General features: G+C 49.3%; 7 non-coding genes and 1 pseudogene across 7 annotated transcripts; 4 read left to right on the top strand and 4 right to left on the bottom strand.

The window, feature by feature from the left end:
* Positions 1-207: 207 nt before the first annotated feature.
* Positions 208-279, bottom strand: trnag-ucc (transfer RNA glycine (anticodon UCC)). Its single transcript has one exon. It is a non-coding gene; the product is annotated as a tRNA-Gly (tRNA).
* Positions 280-930: 651 nt separating this feature from the next.
* LOC138232375 (U4 spliceosomal RNA) lies at positions 931-1,072 on the top strand. Its single transcript, XR_011187107.1, has one exon. It is a non-coding gene; the product is annotated as a U4 spliceosomal RNA (small nuclear RNA).
* An 822-nt stretch (positions 1,073-1,894) lies between these two features.
* Positions 1,895-1,966, bottom strand: trnag-ucc (transfer RNA glycine (anticodon UCC)). The gene has a single exon. It is a non-coding gene; the product is annotated as a tRNA-Gly (tRNA).
* Positions 1,967-2,616: 650 nt separating this feature from the next.
* On the top strand, positions 2,617-2,758 carry LOC138232339 (U4 spliceosomal RNA). Its single transcript, XR_011187071.1, has one exon. It is a non-coding gene; the product is annotated as a U4 spliceosomal RNA (small nuclear RNA).
* An 822-nt stretch (positions 2,759-3,580) lies between these two features.
* Positions 3,581-3,652, bottom strand: trnag-ucc (transfer RNA glycine (anticodon UCC)). The gene has a single exon. It is a non-coding gene; the product is annotated as a tRNA-Gly (tRNA).
* Positions 3,653-4,302: 650 nt separating this feature from the next.
* On the top strand, positions 4,303-4,444 carry LOC138232338 (U4 spliceosomal RNA). Its single transcript, XR_011187070.1, has one exon. It is a non-coding gene; the product is annotated as a U4 spliceosomal RNA (small nuclear RNA).
* Positions 4,445-5,263: 819 nt separating this feature from the next.
* On the bottom strand, positions 5,264-5,335 carry trnag-ucc (transfer RNA glycine (anticodon UCC)). The gene has a single exon. It is a non-coding gene; the product is annotated as a tRNA-Gly (tRNA).
* Positions 5,336-5,988: 653 nt separating this feature from the next.
* LOC138232381 (U4 spliceosomal RNA) lies at positions 5,989-6,137 on the top strand (annotated as a pseudogene).
* The last annotated feature ends 11,013 nt before the right edge of the window (positions 6,138-17,150 follow it).

Here is a 17,150-nt window from a genome sequence, read left to right as displayed (position 1 = left end):
TTCAATGTAACAGATTTACTCCGGGGAAAGGCAGCATGACATTGAGAGTAGCTCAAGCTTTCAGCACCCGTATCGGACTGCGTGTATGCAGACACCGCTCAGAATCCCCTGTAAGATTCTCCTTCAATTCCGTTTTGCTCTTTCAAAAGGCTTCGCTTTGCTAGTCACAATCCAAGGCTCATGACAGCATTTGGAACCAATCGGCACTGCGTTGGCCGGGAACCGAACCCGGGTCAACTGCTTGGAAGGCAGCTATGCTCGCCACTATACCACCAACGCACGCCCACAGGCGCCCTGCAGGACACCACCAGAGAATGCTCACGATTTCGGAAGCTGTCTCCGGGACGTGCTGATTCCACACATCCTGAATAAATCATGATATTGTTAGTTGCTGTAGCTAGACGTTCAAATGAGTTTCATGGCCAGATGGACTGTTTCCTCCAGCGGTATAGTATTGCAGTGAGACAGCACGATGCCTGCAAGACTGTCACGCTAAACGCCACAGATTGTGTTTGTCCGTTCGTGTCAGTCGTCCTGCAGCCACGGGAAGTGGGACACAAACATGCTGCAATGCTTTCAAGACGTTAGGATTTGTTTGTGTAACATCCGAGAAGAGTACTTGTGGCTTGAATGTGAACTGTACGTGCCCGCCCCCTTTCCTCTGTAGTGCATGAGTTCCTCCCGGCATGCCCTTCGTCATTGTTCTGTCATCTTGTATTTAAAGGCTTGTATTTCTGCTGCTGAAAATAAGCAACGATTTTCTCACAACGCCCTTTGTTCCCAACGGAGCCCTTGTCTGTCATGAAATTCTTCAAAACCTCAAGCTAGAAGAAGAAGAAGACGACAAATATGAAGCGTTACCGCAACGACATGCCATGAGACGATCGATAACGATTTCCATAGGATCCCCGCGGTTGCCTGGCAACCGTCAGCTTTGCGCAGTGGCAGTATCGTAGTCTGTGAGGTTTAGCCGAGGCGCGATTATTGCTAGTTGAAAACTTTTCCCAATACCCCGCTTCCGCCGGTTTGCAATACAATCGGCGAAAGCAATTTTTGACAGTCTCGTCAGAGACTGAGCAAGGTGTTTAAAGACAGATTTGGTCATGGTGACATCATGGTAGAAAGAAACGAGCTTGTTAAATCTCAACAGAAACGCTCTTTAGCTCTTTCAGCGTTATGCAGAGAACAGCGTCTGTCGAGATCACTTTTGAGTCAGCGCGAAACGCCGTGTGCTGTCAGTTTGATTTCATATTGCTCGTAGCGGCGCCCGGCTTTTGTCTGTCAAACGTTAGGTTGCGCTTCTTCATGCTGCATCGTCGGCATGAGTGGAGCTTTTTAAACGTCTGTACTTACTGCGCCCCATAAGAAATGGTTTGTCCCCGTTCAAAAGAGATTGTGCGATGTCCTGCAGCGTTCGCAAAGCAAACCTTTGACAGTTTGAAAAGAGGAATTTATTCTGCTTCCTGTGCGTGCAGTAGTTACAAAGTTGAACGTCTTTACACGATGTGCTGCAGTTTTCAGTGGGCGGGCTTTGTCAGATGGCTTGGAAAAACGCACTGAGACATCATGAGCAGTGTCCGGCATGTTTTCTGTGTATAGCTGTCTTTTAACGCATACAGAATTCATTCGAAATCATTGATTTCTCCTATTAACAAGGGTCCCTTTTTGAACCTGCCAGAAGCATTCTTTCAATGTAACAGATTTACTCCGGGGAAAGGCAGCATGACATTGAGAGTAGCTCAAGCTTTCAGCACCCGTATCGGACTGCGTGTATGCAGACACCGCTCAGAATCCCCTGTAAGATTCTCCTTCAATTCCGTTTTGCTCTTTCAAAAGGCTTCGCTTTGCTAGTCACAATCCAAGGCTCATGACAGCATTTGGAACCAATCGGCACTGCGTTGGCCGGGAATCGAACCCGGGTCAATTGCTTGGAAGGCAGCTATGCTCACCACTATACCACCAACGCACGCCCACAGGCGCCCTGCAGGACACCACCAGAGAATGCTCACGATTTCGGAAGCTGTCTCCGGGACGTGCTGATTCCACACATCCTGAATAAATCATGATATTGTTAGTTGCTGTAGCTAGACGTTCAAATGAGTTTCATGGCCAGATGGACTGTTTCCTCCAGCGGTATAGTATTGCAGTGAGACAGCACGATGCCTGCAAGACTATGTCACGCTAAACGCCACAGATTGTGTTTGTCCGTTCGTGTCAGTCGTCCTGCAGCCACGGGAAGTGGGACACAAACATGCTGCAATGCTTTCAAGACGTTAGGATTTGTTTGTGTAACATCCGAGAAGAGTACTTGTGGCTTGAATGTGAACTGTACGTGCCCGCCCCCTTTCCTCTGTAGTGCATGAGTTCCTCCCGGCACGCCCTTCGTCATTGTTCTGTCATCTTGTATTTAAAGGCTTGTATTTCTGCTGCTGAAAATAAGCAACGGTTTTCTCACAACGCCCTTTGTTCCCAACGGAGCCCTTGTCTGTCATGAAATTCTTCAAAACCTCAAGCTAGAAGAAGAAGACGACAAATATGAAGCGTTACCGCAACGACATGCCATGAGACGATCGATAACGATTTCCATAGGATCCCCGCGGTTGCCTGGCAACCGTCAGCTTTGCGCAGTGGCAGTATCGTAGCCTGTGAGGTTTAGCCGAGGCGCGATTATTGCTAGTTGAAAACTTTTCCCAATACCCCGCTTCCGCCGGTTTGCAATACAATCGGCGAAAGCAATTTTTGACAGTCTCGTCAGAGACTGAGCAAGGTGTTTAAAGACAGATTTGGTCATGGTGACATCATGGTAGAAAGAAACGAGCTTGTTACGTCTCAACAGAAACGCTCTTTAGCTCTTTCAGCGTTATGCAGAGAACAGCGTCTGTCGAGATCACTTTTGAGTCAGCGCGAAACGCCGTGTGCTGTCAGTTTGATTTCATATTGTTCGTAGCGGCGCCCGGCTTTTGTCTGTCAAACGTTAGGTTGCGCTTCTTCATGCTGCATCGTCGGCATGAGTGGAGCTTTTTAAACGTCTGTACTTACTGCGCCCCATAAGAAATGGTTTGTCCCCGTTCAAAAGAGATTGTGCGATGTCCTGCAGCGTTCGCAAAGCAAACCTTTGACAGTTTGAAAAGAGGAATTGATTCTGCTTCCTGTGCGTGCAGTAGTTACAAAGTTGAACGTCTTTACACGATGTGCTGCAGTTTTCAGTGGGCGGGCTTTGTCAGATGGCTTGGAAAAACGCACTGAGACATCATGAGCAGTGTCCGGCATGTTTTCTGTGTATAGCTGTCTTTTAACGCATACAGAATTCATTCGAAATCATTGATTTCTCCTATTAACAAGGGTCCCTTTTTGAACCTGCCAGAAGCATTCTTTCAATGTAACAGATTTACTCCGGGGAAAGGCAGCATGACATTGAGAGTAGCTCAAGCTTTCAGCACCCGTATCGGACTGCGTGTATGCAGACACCGCTCAGAATCCCCTGTAAGATTCTCCTTCAATTCCGTTTTGCTCTTTCAAAAGGCTTCGCTTTGCTAGTCACAATCCAAGGCTCATGACAGCATTTGGAACCAATCGCCACTGCGTTGGCCGGGAATCGAACCCGGGTCAACTGCTTGGAAGGCAGCTATGCTCACCACTATACCACCAACGCACGCCCACAGGCCCCCTGCAGGACACCACCAGAGAATGCTCACGATTTCGGAAGCTGTCTCCGGGACGTGCTGATTCCACACATCCTGAATAAATCATGATATTGTTAGTTGCTGTAGCTAGACGTTCAAATGAGTTTCATGGCCAGATGGACTGTTTCCTCCAGCGGTATAGTATTGCAGTGAGACAGCACGATGCCTGCAAGACTATGTCACGCTAAACGCCACAGATTGTGTTTGTCCGTTCGTGTCAGTCGTCCTGCAGCCACGGGAAGTGGGACACAAACATGCTGCAATGCTTTCAAGACGTTAGGATTTGTTTGTGTAACATCCGAGAAGAGTACTTGTGGCTTGAATGTGAACTGTACGTGCCCGCCCCCTTTCCTCTGTAGTGCATGAGTTCCTCCCGGCACGCCCTTCGTCATTGTTCTGTCATCTTGTATTTAAAGGCTTGTATTTCTGCTGCTGAAAATAAGCAACGGTTTTCTCACAACGCCCTTTGTTCCCAACGGAGCCCTTGTCTGTCATGAAATTCTTCAAAACCTCAAGCTAGAAGAAGAAGACGACAAATATGAAGCGTTACCGCAACGACATGCCATGAGACGATCGATAACGATTTCCATAGGATCCCCGCGGTTGCCTGGCAACCGTCAGCTTTGCGCAGTGGCAGTATCGTAGCCTGTGAGGTTTAGCCGAGGCGCGATTATTGCTAGTTGAAAACTTTTCCCAATACCCCGCTTCCGCCGGTTTGCAATACAATCGGCGAAAGCAATTTTTGACAGTCTCGTCAGAGACTGAGCAAGGTGTTTAAAGACAGATTTGGTCATGGTGACATCATGGTAGAAAGAAACGAGCTTGTTACGTCTCAACAGAAACGCTCTTTAGCTCTTTCAGCGTTATGCAGAGAACAGCGTCTGTCGAGATCACTTTTGAGTCAGCGCGAAACGCCGTGTGCTGTCAGTTTGATTTCATATTGTTCGTAGCGGCGCCCGGCTTTTGTCTGTCAAACGTTAGGTTGCGCTTCTTCATGCTGCATCGTCGGCATGAGTGGAGCTTTTTAAACGTCTGTACTTACTGCGCCCCATAAGAAATGGTTTGTCCCCGTTCAAAAGAGATTGTGCGATGTCCTGCAGCGTTCGCAAAGCAAACCTTTGACAGTTTGAAAAGAGGAATTTATTCTGCTTCCTGTGCGTGCAGTAGTTACAAAGTTGAACGTCTTTACACGATGTGCTGCAGTTTTCAGTGGGCGGGCTTTGTCAGATGGCTTGGAAAAACGCACTGAGACATGAGCAGTGTCCGGCATGTTTTCTGTGTATAGCTGTCTTTTAACGCATACAGAATTCATTCGAAATCATTGATTTCTCCTATTAACAAGGGTCCCTTTTTGAACCTGCCAGAAGCATTCTTTCAATGTAACAGATTTACTCCGGGGAAAGGCAGCATGACATTGAGAGTAGCTCAAGCTTTCAGCACCCGTATCGGACTGCGTGTATGCAGACACCGCTCAGAATCCCCTGTAAGATTCTCCTTCAATTCCGTTTTGCTCTTTCAAAAGGCTTCGCTTTGCTAGTCACAATCCAAGGCTCATGACAGCATTTGGAACCAATCGCCACTGCGTTGGCCGGGAATCGAACCCGGGTCAACTGCTTGGAAGGCAGCTATGCTCACCACTATACCACCAACGCACGCCCACAGGCCCCCTGCAGGACACCACCAGAGAATGCTCACGATTTCGGAAGCTGTCTCCGGGACGTGCTGATTCCACACATCCTGAATAAATCATGATATTGTTAGTTGCTGTAGCTAGACGTTCAAATGAGTTTCATGGCCAGATGGACTGTTTCCTCCAGCGGTATAGTATTGCAGTGAGACAGCACGATGCCTGCAAGACTATGTCACGCTAAACGCCACAGATTGTGTTTGTCCGTTCGTGTCAGTCGTCCTGCAGCCACGGGAAGTGGGACACAAACATGCTGCAATGCTTTCAAGACGTTAGGATTTGTTTGTGTAACATCCGAGAAGAGTACTTGTGGCTTGAATGTGAACTGTACGTGCCCGCCCCCTTTCCTCTGTAGTGCATGAGTTCCTCCCGGCACGCCCTTCGTCATTGTTCTGTCATCTTGTATTTAAAGGCTTGTATTTCTGCTGCTGAAAATAAGCAACGGTTTTCTCACAACGCCCTTTGTTCCCAACGGAGCCCTTGTCTGTCATGAAATTCTTCAAAACCTCAAGCTAGAAGAAGAAGAAGACGACAAATATGAAGCGTTACCGCAACGACATGCCATGAGACGATCGATAACGATTTCCATAGGATCCCCGCGGTTGCCTGGCAACCGTCAGCTTTGCGCAGTGGCAGTATCGTAGCCTGTGAGGTTTAGCCGAGGCGCGATTATTGCTAGTTGAAAACTTTTCCCAATACCCCGCTTCCGCCGGTTTGCAATACAATCGGCGAAAGCAATTTTTGACAGTCTCATAAGTCTTATGAGAGGAAAGGCAAAAACTACAGGGAAGTCCTGCCCAGGCCAGCACTCCCACGGTCTCCCAACTACAGGAGCAGTGCTCCAAGCAGCTGCTTGACCCGCCAGGTAAAGCACACCCCCTTTTCATCCCTGAAGAAGAGTGGATCTCCCTGTCCGGTAATGAATGGGAGTCCTTTCTGTGCACCCTGGTACCTCAGGGGGTCCAGGACTACCACCCCATGGTGGTGGGAGGGGGTCCAGGTGGCAGAAGTGCAGGTTGATGATGTAATTCTTAGCCTCAGCTCTGAGAAGTCCATAATCAGTGAAGGTCTGTTCGAGGACCTGTCGCGAAGCTGTCAGGTGACCCTGGTGACGCAGTCACAGGTTCTGTGGTGGGCACCCCCATCTCATAGGTCCATTTGGAGCAAAGGAAGCTGTGTAGCTTCCATCTCCATCGGAAAAAGGAAGTTTGCTCACTACTTCCTATTGGAAGTACCTATTGGTTCGACTGGGCGCCCAGCTGGACACAGTAAACAGTGCGCTGTGGAAACGGGTGGACCCAGATGCCCACTCTCTAAGCGGTGACCCCGAGAACATTCGGTCAGGTCAGACGATTCCTCAGGCCTGCCAGGTAGTAAACGAATCGGACCTGATCGTTCCTGTGTCAACAGCAGGGTTTCCGGTACGCCTTGTCCTAAAGAAGGGACAGAGAATGGACGCTGAGATGGTTTTCTTCCAACCATCAGCTCAGTTTATCAGACTGAACCTAGCAGTCTGTTGTACCCCCAGACTGGAACGGAATGGCCGAGCCACCTGCCTGTTGGTGCAGAACATAGCAAAACAAGATGTCAAAATCCCTGCTCGCACTGACATGGGACTGGTAATTGACAATGGTTTCTATGATTTCGAACTAGCCATCCCAGTACTGGGGCAGCTCCCTGGTCCCTTGGCCAGGGAGGGGGGAACCGAGCAGGTGTACTACACCTACCCCCGGCGGATGATTGCAATTATGCCAATAGAGGGATTCTGCAACCAGGAGGTGTGCAGGGTGGACCTTAGCGATAAGGATGAGATGGTTGTGTACACAGTACACGCAGGTGTTCCGATGGACCACTCAGCCGAGAGTACGACCCGGGATACCGCCATGCCGTCAAAAGCGGGGTTCCTAGAGCAGGTACAGGAACAGGTTGGCAAGGCAGATGCCCTGGAAACGGAAAGCCAGCGTCAGCAGCTGCGTCAGAATTTCCAGGATTTCCGGGAAGTGTTTGCACGGGACGCCTATGACTGCGGGGTGACGGATTTGAACACAGTGCGCATTCCAACGGCCCCTGGCGCCCGCCCAACCTATGTCAGGCAGTATCGCATTCCCCTCACGGCATACGAGTCCATAAAGCAGACGTTGGATGCTCTACTAGAGCGTCAGATCATAAGGGAGTGTAACTCCACTTATAACTCCCCACTGTGGCCGGTGCTGAAACCCAATGGTAAATGGCGTCTGACCATTGACTACCGGCAGCTGAATAAACAGGTTCCTTTGTCACGATGGCCAATGATCTACCTAGATCAGGAGTTAGCCAAGGTGACAACAGCGAAATATTTCACCACAGTGGATGTGGCCAATGGGTTCTGGACCCTTAAGGTAGAACCAACAGACCAGTACAAACTGGCCTTTTCCTTTGGAAACAGGCAGTTCACCTGGAATCGATGCCCCTTTGGGTATTCCAACTCCCCAGCGGAGTTCAACATATTTCTGCACAAAGCCATGAGTGATGCAGCCGCCAGGGGCAACCTGGTCTATGTGGACGATATTCTGATGAGGAGTCAGACCTGGGAAGAACACATGGCCGAGATCAGGCATGTGTTGAACCAGCTCTCCTGTGCAGGGGCCAAACTGTCCCTGGCAAAGGGACAGTGGTGTAGGACCCAAGTGGAGTACGTGGGACTGTTGGTTGGAGCCCAAGGCATACAGCCACAGTCCAGCAGAGTCCAAGCTATCCAGAATATGAAGTCGCCCACTAACCTGTCTGAACTGCGCAGCTTTCTGGGAGTATGTAATTATTCCCAGCAGTTCATTGAGGATTACGCTGAAATAGCAAGGCCCCTCCACAAGCTGTTGCAGAAAGACGTGCCCTTTGAGTGGGGGCCTTCCCCAGAACAGGCTGTGATGGAGCTGAAGCGCAGACTCGGTAGTGCTTTACCTAGCTTGGCCTACCCTGACAAAAATAAGGTCTTCTACCTTGAAGCAGGGTTCTCAGAGCACTGCCTTGGGGCTGCTCTGAGTCAGGAATATAACCAAGAGCGAAGGGTGGTGGCATATGCCAGTCGAGCCCTGAGCCCAGTGGAGCAAAAGTTCTTGGACTGCGAGAAGGCCCTGTTGTCTACGGTCTGGTCGGTAGAACACTTCCGTAGTTATGTTGGGGGACAAAAGATCATCATCGAAACCTGCCACCAACCTGTGACATTCCTGCATAGCCAGAGACTGAAAGCGGGCAGGGTGTCAAATAGCAGGATTGTGGCATGAATGATGGCCCTACAAGGCTATGAGATAGAGGTACGTTATGCACAGAGCAAGAAAATGTACCTGGGACAGGGCCTGGCTTTGGGCCAAGTGTGTCACGGCTGTGACACTGACATGGAAGCTCCAGAAACAATTCCCGCTGCTGAGCTACCGAACAATCATCGGTACTACGATGAGAACGTGGGCCAGGGCTTACCCATGGCCTATGTTGACGGTTGCTCTTTTCGCCACGAACAGCAGGTGCTAGCAGGGGTAGGAGTAGTCTGGCAAGACAATACTCCCTGTGGGCCGACCCGCTATAAGCTAGGACCAAAGACTAGTCAGTATGCGGAAGTAGCTGGGGTGCTGATCACCCTCCAGCAGGCCCTGACACATGGCCTTAAACAGTTTGTCATCTGTAGTGACTCAAACTACGCCCGACATAGCTTCGTGTCTCACGTTCCGTATTGGAAGGGTAACGGCATGAAAAATGCCCGGGGCAAGGAAGTAAAGAACAAAGAGTTGTTCCTGGCCAGTGACAAGCTCACGACCGAGGCTGGAATGATGGTTTACTGGAGGAAGGTGAAGGGACACTCCCAGGTGAAGGGACCCGACAAAGACGGGAATGATGAGGCCGACCGGTTGGCCAAATCTGGCGCCTTAGAGGGTGAACCCTGGCAGTTCCAGCAGGAATGGCTACCCCCAGAATTCGTGGCTGAGGTCAAGGCGGTCACCCGAAGCAGGGCTAGACAGGATGTCGGAGCTGACCCACAATCTGTAGTGCTTGGGTCACAGGGTTTTAACACCGATCTTGCGGAAATGCAGAAACAGGACCCAGCAATTGGGCAAATGTATCAGCATATCGCTGACCCAGTGCGTCAACCTCTTTCGGAGCAGGTGCTGAGCCAGTCTCTGGAGCTGAAGGAGCTGGCAGAGGTGAAAGACAACCTAAAAATTATAAAGGGGTTGTTGGTTTGTGTACCAGTTGCACAAGGTGTCCCAAAGTGGGTAGTTCCCCACTGTCATGGGGGGGTCATGATCCAACACGCTCATGACGAACCCTGTGGGGGTCACCGGGGAATCAAGGCTACATACGACACTATCCAGCAGGTGGCATTCTGGCCTCACATGGGCCAAGACATCGCCGCGTATGTAAAGGGGTGTCTGACGTGTAGCCAGTTCCAACCATCACGGCCCTTGCACCGTGCACCACTCCAGAAAAAGGGCATGACATTCACCTGGTCCAATCTTCAAATGGATTGGGTGGGGCCGCTGGTGAGGTCATCCAGAGGGAACAAATATTTCCTCACTGTTACGTGTGCATTCACAAAATGGATTGAGTGCCCCCCAGCACCCAACGACACGGCAGAGACAACTGCAGTGCTGTTGGTGAACCATGTGTTCAGTCGATGGGGATTCCCCCTGACCGTGGTCTCGGATCGGGGAACCCATTTCACAGCTACAGTAATGGCAACCCTGTGGAATATGCTTGGGGTCAAGACCCAGTTGCATATCTCCTACCACCCTCAATCCTCGGGCCAGGCAGAAAGGGCAAACCGAACGGTGGTTAGTATGCTCAAAAAGTTTGTCTCCAACAGCAGTAGGGACTGAGACATTAAGCTGCCCCTGGTTCTGATGGCCATCCGAGCTACGCCCCATTGCTCTACGGGGGTCCCACCTTTTGAGATGATGACAAGTCGGAAGATGACTCTTCCCCTACACTGTCTTTATGGGGTGGAGGACCTGAGCACGACGGGGGCTGCTACGGCCCATCAGTATGTGTCAGACCTGCGAGCACATCTGCAGGCAACCTTTGCTTTTGCCCAGAACAATCTGGGAAGGAGTGCAGAGGGTAGGAAAGCATACTATGACTGAAAGGCAGTTAACCAGGAACTCCAAGTAGGAGACAAGGTCCTGTACTTCCAATTTGCCAAACCCACAGGGGTGGCCCGGAAGTACTTACCCAGTTGGACAGGACCCCACGAGATTGTCGATAAGGTATCACCGGTAGCTTATCGAATTCAGATTGAGAAGGGAAGGCAATCTCTGGTCTACAAGTGGGTGCATCGCAACCACCTCCGGTTGTATCGCCCACCTCAAATGGCGCCGGAGAACACAGAATAGGGTTAAACGTCCAAACCCGATCAAAGAGGGGGGTGCCCCTTTGTAGCTGCAGGCAGTTAGGTACTGTACTGTAGGTCCTGCTAGGAAAATATATTCAAAATTATAGTGGAACTGTACCATGTGCCTCATCTATGTTCCAGAATGGGAATCCTAAAACTGCCACGGCTGGTCCTGACAGTACTGTGGATCGCCTCGACACAGCCCCTTGAAGTTGTGGAACCTGGTCCTCCTACCGGCATAGTCCTGCAGGAAACCATAGTCCTCTCCATGGAAATCTTTATGGTACAATCTTTTTTTTTTCTTATAAAATATACTTTATTCCGAAAAAAAACACATCTCAAAAGGAAACATCTCACACGATAACACTCCACAAAATTAAAACATCGGCGGAACGGCGGTGATTGTCCGTTATCAATCCTTGCAAGGGTGGGCGTATTTGCGCTATTATGAGAGTCCCTCCAAACCCTACCGCTTGCTGTAAACCATTAATCCCTGTACAGGGTCCATAGGCCTTTCCAGTGCTCCTTTGCCGTGGGGAAACCCCATTTAGCAACGTCGCGCTTCATCCTCCTCCTGAGGTCCGCCAGGATCCTCTCTTCCAGCTCCCTCGCTCCCCACTTGTTGTTGTGCCGGATGAGATTGTTCCTCGCGTCCCACAGGCCTTTCTTTGTGAGGGACAGCAGCAGCCACATCAGGAACTGCGTCCCCCTGTCCAGTCCGGTAGGTGCCAGCCCCAGCAGAATGTACTGGTAGCTGAGCACCGCATTCGTTTCCAGGAGTTGCATTATGTTGTCCATTCTGCCCCACGCCGCCTTGGCGAAGGGGCAGCTCCTTCACTTTATTAAGATACTGAAGAAAGATGTGGAGACGGGGGTTTGAATTTAATCCTTTCTGTAGGGGGTTTAGACTTTCAAGTCACAAGCTGGGGTTTATGGCAGGAAAGGGGGGTTAACTGATAAGGATTGCAGATGCAAGCTAGGAACCCCCCTGGGTGTAATGTTAAACTGACCATTTGTCCAGAACATCGTAAACTGGCCAAATACCATGAACCCCCCTCTTTACCATCAGACCGAGTGACGTCAGAAACGGAGAAGAAAACACTATATAACCCAAAAGTTTGTAACAGTACGGGGAACAATACTTCGGTTTTGTTGTTTCTTGTGGGAAACAAGACTTCGGCTTTATTGTTCCTTGCATGCAATAAACTCATCTGTTTTACTTCATCTCGGGATCAAGAACCTTATTTCTTCTGTTACAACAAATTTGGCGTAGTCGGCGGATGCTCCAGAAGGCGCAGAACTTCCCATCGGCAGGAGAGATGGTCAGCGCGCACATAACTAAGAGGTAAGGACTCCTCTTTTATTTAAAAGTCCTGACTCTCTCTGACCGATTGGGAAATCTCTGCTCCCTGCGAGAATCGCCCGAGATGACGGAGTAAACGTGAGTTTCTGAATTCCTCTGGCCCGGGGAAGACACCGGTGTATGTAATGGGTTGTTTGCTGTAAGCCCAGAATTTGGTCTGGCAGGGGTTCCGCGGTATTGTGTACAGGCGTTCGAAGCTGGTATATGCCTTAATTGCGCGTGGAGTTTTTGAACGGGTTTTGGACCCTTACCGTGAAGTTCAGGACTGGTGTGGGCCTTAATTGCGCCCGGAGTTCTGAAGGTCAGAACTGGTTTGGGCCTTAATTGCGCCCGGAGTTCTGAGGCTCAGGATCGGTGTGGGCCTTAATTGCGCCCGGAGTTCTGTGGCTCGGGATCGGTGTGGGCCTTAATTGCGCCCGGGGTTCTGGAGTGGTGCATTAAATGCACGTATAATCCAGGATTGGTGTGGGCCTTAATTGCGCCCGGGGTCCTGAGATTAGCTACGCCTTGATTGTGCACAGATTGGCGTGGCGTGGTTTTTTTGTTTTAAAGGAAACAGGAGTAGAAGAGATATATATATATGTATGTATGTTTTTGGTGTTTTCCTTGTTTGTGAAATACATATACACACGCACGACACTAACATAAACACACCTCATAATAAAAGAGCAAAGCATTAAGTAGCAGGATTTAAAGGACGTTGAGACCCGAGAATCGCCCTGATTGAGCTCAGTGCGTAAGTCCACCCCGGGGCAAAAGCAGCGATGCTGGCGTTCTGGGGATGGTGAATTACTGATCAAGAAAGGGGGTTTTCGAGGTCTCGTTTCTTACCTGTGAACAGTGCGGTGTAAGCCCTCTCTAAAGTCTCGGAGAGGCATTTAGATCTGGAGGTAACAGACGCCCTTAGCTGAATGAGTGCAGTAATGCACAGGTTTTTCCAAGTGAAAACATCCCCCTACTGAATGAGCTGTTACCTCACACACGACAAAAGTAAATCTTAAAGAAACCAAACATGTGTGCTAATTGGGTGTTTGAGAAAGTGGTGGAAGTATCTGATTACATATCGGAAAAGTGTAAATTGACTGAAAGGGAAGAGAAATATAGGATGAAGCTGAGTCTGTCAGAAGGAGTTTGGGGCGAAGATGCCTGTAAAAAAGCGTATGAACATTGGAACAAAAACAAAGATTTAGCTGCAGCCCTGGTGATCGGCCGACACCTGAGGTGGCAGATTAGCATGAAGGAGAAATCAGAATGGGATAAAAAAGAGAAGGAGTTCACAGAAAAAATAAAAGCGTTAAATGAGAGGAAAGATAATTTATTCGCGGCAAAAGAGGTACTAGAAAAAAAGCTAAAAGAGGGAGTACAGGAGAATGAGAAACTAAAGAAGGAATTAACTCCTGGTCACGCTGCACTGGTTAATGTGCTACAGCCGGCGACTAAGTTATATCCTGCTCTCCCACAGGGGAACAAACAGGCAGGAAACGAAAATAATTGGGATCAATTCCCACAGTGGCCATATGGAGATGGGGGGTCGGATTGGGATAACACTTGGTATGAGTGTGATAAAGACGGATCAGAGTCTCCCCTGTTAGAGGGAGGGCGCCCGTAGGTCTGTACTCTCACTCGAAGTGGGAAAGGACTTGATGTAGCAGGGGCTGGCGCCGTTGATGACAGCGCCACTCTAGCTCCGTCTCGCACCCCGCCGAGGGGGTCCGTTCTCGCACCTACCTTCCCTGAATCCCCAATACGATCAAATCCAAAACCGGAGGATATTGACCGGTGGGCTAGAGAAGTACCGCACCCAAAATTAGGGATGCAGCGAACCTGGAGTGCGCTTCAGGAATTAAAAGATACTTATGGTATCTCCCCCCTGACTGCCGCTATGATCCTCAGAAGGACAGGGGAAAAGCGTGTCGGAGAACTTAAACAATTGTGTGAGGATAACGGCAGGGGAGGGCGATGGGAATGGGTTTGGCGATGGCTTAAACAAAATTATCCACCAAAGACAGATTGGAAAAAGATATCTGCGTGTCAGCAAAAAGAAAGCGAGGATGTGGCTGACTTCACTGACCTCTTCGTCACACTCTGGCTGGAATGCTCAGGACTAAGTGACGAAGATGATGTGAATAGCGACGCCTCTGCTGTGATTAAACAAATTTATTTGGGCGGTCTTAAGCCTGATATAGCCAAAGCCCTTCAGTTAAAAGAGCCCGAAATAGGGCAAGATACGACTAAACAATTTGAGGAAATAGTTAAAATGGCACGGCAAATCGAGAGAAATATGTATGCTAAGGTGCGGGCAATACAAACAGGGTGGACACCCCCCATACTGAAGGGTGGAGCTGGCCCTGACACCCGACTAAATCCAAAAGGCGAAATTACAACTCGGTGCCATTATTGTAAAAATTTCGGACATTGGCAAAAGAATTGCAAAAAGCGATTAGCCAGTGAGGGCAGGATTGGAAGATACCGAGATCCCCCTTTCAATCCCTCGAATCGAGAGGGGCAAAAAAACCTGTTGTCACAATTACAGGATTTGAGCGAAGCAGACAAATGCGCTATCAGGGAGCTTTTAAACTAGGACTCCCCCTAGTGGCCTCCCTACGCCTATCTCAGGAACTGAGTGAAAAAGAGCTCAAATTACAATGCACGATTAATGGGATTCAAATGTCACTTTTATGGGACACTGGGGCTCAATTATCGTGTTTATCTGAACAGTCAGCCAAACGGTGTGGTGTCATGTTCACAGGGAGGGAGCTGGAGGCCACTGGTGTAGGGGGTAATCGAATAACACTCAGAGAAACTCAAAAACTCAAGATTAGACTAGGAGATGGGGAGGTAACATTTAATGCTGTCATGTGGGTAGGATCTACCCCAGATCTGTTGGGATGGGATGCTCTGAAATACCTACAAGGGGTTACATTAACCATACATGAGGAGAGGGTGGAGGTAAACATCTGGTCCCTCCAAAAAGACGAACTAAAAGGGCATTCAATTTGGACTATGGATAAGGACGAATGCGGGCTTCTGGATATGGAACCCGCCACATTTACTGGGAAATCCCCGCCATACACAAAGCCATATAAAATCAACAAAGAGGCGGAGGAAGGGGTTCGACCAGTAATACAAAAACTATTGACTCAAGGCATTGTACGAAAAACACATAGTACAAGCAACAGTCCAATATGGCCCGTAAAGAAAGCCAGCGGAGCATGGCGATTCACAGTTGATTACTCAAAAGCTAATCAACACATCAACCGTCTCACCCCCTTGGTAGCAGACCCCTCTGCTATTTTTCAACTACTGACCCCTGAGCACCAGGTGTTTTCAGTAATTGACATGGCTAATGGGTTCTGGTCTTTTCCTCTACACCCAGAGTTACAAGATTGGTTCGCTTTTGTTGTAGATGGAGAACAATATACTTGGACCAGGTTACCACAGGGGTTTCATAACAGCCCCACCGTGTATCACATGGCACTTCGGAGGCATCTCCGGGAGCTGCCTCAAGTGTCCTCCGTCGTTATCCAATATGTGGATGATATTTTAATCGCGTCTCCTGACGAGGAAACCCACAAGAAGGACCTCCAAATTATTCTCAACCAACTGGTTAAAAAAGGACACAAGGCTAGTTATAGCAAAGCACAGTTATGCCTAGACACCGTAATTTACTTGGGACAAAAGATTAGTCAGGGAAAAAGGGAATTGACAGAAGATCGGGCCTAGGCAATCCGAACACACCCTAGTCCCAATACGGTGAGAGAGCTCCGATCATTTCTGGGTCTGTGCAATTTCAATAGAAATTGGGTTGATGCTTTTTCTGAAAGGGCCAAACCACTTACAGACCTATTAAAGGGGGGAGGGAGGTCCCTTGATCCTATTGCTTGGAGTCCTGAAGCTGAACATGCTTTTAATGATTTAAAACAAGCTCTGTTACAGGCTCCTGCATTGGGGTTTCCTCAGACAGATCAACCATTCTACCTCTACGTAAGTGAAAAGAATGGATTTTGGACAGCTGTACTAACACAGGAACATGGGGGTAGGTACCGCCCGGTAGGGTATTACTCTGGATCCTTGGACGAGGTAGCCAGGGGCTGGGGTCCATGTCTACGAGCCGTTCAGGCCGTCTGTCTAGCAGTACAGGCAGTCAATAACATAATACTAGATCAACAACTGATTGTTCGATGCCCACATGCGGTACACACCCTCATGTCCCTGAATCGGGTCAGTCAGGTTAATGCGATACGATGGAGCAAGTGGCAGGTCTTGTTAGAGGCTCCAAATATTACCATTGAACGTGAAGGAGCTCTAAATCCAGCCACATTGTTACCTGACCCATCAGAAGCCTACATGTTAGAACACAGCTGTGATGTTTGGGCAATGGGAGAAGATGAGGGCATCAAAATAGCCGAGCAACCACTAAGGAATGAAGACCTCATTCTCTTCACTGATGGAACTTCATTCATAAATTCTAGTGGGGAGAGGAAAGCGGGTTGGGCTGTGACTACAGAACATGATATCCAATGTGGGGGAAGATTTGAGGTACCCACGTCAGCACAGTGAGCTGAACTGAAAGCTTTGGTGGAAGCCTGTAAATTAGCAAAAGGCAAGACCACCATAATATACACAGACTCATGATACGCATTTGGAGTATACCATGACTTTGGAAGGTTATGGAGTAATAGGGATTTTTTAACCTCTGCTGGCACTCCGGTAAAGAATGCAGATCTGGTGTCTGAGCTGCTTGCGGCTCTCCAGCTCCCAAAGCAGGTAGCTGTAGTCAAATGTAAGGGCCACAGCAGAGAGGACACTCCCGAGGCCAGGGGCAATAAGCTGGCAGACTGGACAGCACGTCAAGCTGCCCTGGGGCAATGGGAGGAGTGGGCTATAGAAAAACCTCTTCAGATTATTTCAGTTTGCACAGTGAACATACAGGCACTCCGGACGGAACAGCTCAGCGAGCTCCAGGCCCAGACCCTAAGGATTGAGAAATGGACCTGGATGGAACGCAATGTGGGGCTGCAGAAGGATGGGACCTGGAGGTGCCAGCGTACAGGCAGA

The sequence above is a fragment of the Lepisosteus oculatus genome, unplaced genomic scaffold (genome assembly GCF_040954835.1).
Source record: "Lepisosteus oculatus isolate fLepOcu1 unplaced genomic scaffold, fLepOcu1.hap2 HAP2_SCAFFOLD_63, whole genome shotgun sequence".
NCBI lineage: Eukaryota > Metazoa > Chordata > Actinopteri > Semionotiformes > Lepisosteidae > Lepisosteus > Lepisosteus oculatus.
The sequence above is the reverse complement of the archived record's forward strand: the minus strand, read 5'-3'. Positions and strand labels throughout refer to the sequence as shown.